Raw genomic sequence first — 2,065 nt, 5'->3', positions numbered from 1 at the left:
CTATCGCAAACCACTGCTGGGCATATGCCAACGTTGTACTTATATCACCAGTAGGTATTATAGTTAATTAAACCAAGTATAATTGTTATTAATATAATTATTGTGGTAATTTTCCCGCGAAAAAATGTCAGATAATTAAATGATTGAAGAAAAATTGAAATCTAAGAACTGGCAATATGGTTGGATAATTAGGCGGAAAATGTTACTATTTCTCTTTGTGGCCGCTGGGGGCGCTGTACAATTTGCCACATAATCTGTGAAGGAATTTAGTAGCAGTCGACGCTAGCTACTACTTTACTATGAACTCATGATATATCCGAATCTAATTAGTAAGACTATAATTGTGTCTCTACCTATGGTACGGACAACGGCACATCAGACTACTCATTTTTGTTCCAAAATCGCCTACATTGCAACGGAACAAGATACGTCAATGTGTAGCTTGATGTGCTGGCGTATACAAGAGCATGTCATGCTTGACACTTTGTACTTTGAACCGTTCTTATTGTAAGCGGCATAGAGTTGGATTTAAATCTCAAGTGTCAAGCTTGACGTGTTCTTGACCCTGTACATTCAGGATGTTGTAACATTAAAAAATATATATTTGAATAACTTGTTAATCAAACACTTAAGAGATCAAACATTTTATTCTGGTGATGAGTTTTTTAATCTTAATAAGTAATTTGATATTTTTAATTAGTTGTATTAATCAAAATATTTATTAACATTATAAATTCAAAATAATTATTTGCTGATTATGTAGTAAATATAATTCCAATACAAATGTCAGACTTAATATTAGCTTACAATTTTATAATTTGTCACTAGGGTCACTTTAAATTTACCTATTTATTAATGATAATAATAGTCTTCGTAATATTAGCCTTCATATTCTTATACATGTATATATTATAATATGTATAGTAGTATGGCTGCTGATTACTGGCCTCTTCTCACAGTGTGATGGCGTTTGCTTTAATTCCTACGGGGGCTCAATGAGGACTGGGACGTCAGACACATAAATAAATTGCTTACCATAATATTGATGTATCTACTATAACTTGTTAACGAATACACATATTTGAGTTGAATTGGCTGCGACTCGCGGAGGCCAGTTTAAACAACCAATAGTTCTTCATCGTTTTAACTAATCGGCGTGAAGAAGTTTAAATACCCCAACTATTGGTTGGATGTATTTGTCCTCTGCTCCGTTGTGTTAGAAATGGGCCTATCAATTTAATATATACTTGGCATCATTTTACTTGCCGTTTTATTTAACCGTAGTAAAACGCATGACGGTCCAATGAGAACTTCTAATGTTGGGTTCTCTGTAGAATCCATCTGGGTAGATATCACTGTAAGCATTACTACAAAGTAGTGCCGCAGTAGTTCGGATTGAAACTTAGGGAGAGCCAGCGCAATATAGGTACAGGTGCAAAGCCGCTAACGAATTTGCGAATCTGCTGTCTGTTTGTTGGTTTGAATACCATAAAAAAAGTTTCATTTATCTGTCTTAGTTGACAGCCTTCTTTCAGGTTTTCCTTAACTAACTCTGCAGATTCCGTGTAAAACAAGGCCCTCTATGTGCTCTATACAAAGATATTTATTAAGAGATTGAAAGTCACATGTTCAACATAATTTATTATAATTATTTACATTTTATTGCCTATGGAACTTATAATCGCTTACACAACTCAAAGTAATGTCAAATATTCCTCATGAATTCTCTGTTTCTTTATACCTGCAAAAAAAGACAATTTTACATGATATTTATAAATGTGATAAGAAACAATAATTAATCTTTTTAAAATTGTATTATTGATGAACCACTAATTACTCTCATTCCCCCTAGTAATGTGAATGTGGTAGATGTCATTCTAAATAAGATTAAAATTATTACTTTAAATATAAATTAAGAGTCTTTAGCTATAAACTACCATTATAATGATGAGCATTATCTTCTAAAAATCAGATTATTCAGCTCATTAAAGTAAATTATATAGTAAATCAGGCTACGTCAAAGTGACACAGTGAATGAAAAATTAATTAAATTGCAGTTTTTTCT

The sequence above is a fragment of the Hyposmocoma kahamanoa genome, unplaced genomic scaffold (genome assembly GCF_003589595.1).
Source record: "Hyposmocoma kahamanoa isolate Upper Pololo Valley unplaced genomic scaffold, ASM358959v1 296, whole genome shotgun sequence".
Taxonomy (NCBI): domain Eukaryota; kingdom Metazoa; phylum Arthropoda; class Insecta; order Lepidoptera; family Cosmopterigidae; genus Hyposmocoma; species Hyposmocoma kahamanoa.
Note: the sequence above shows the minus strand (reverse complement) of the source record.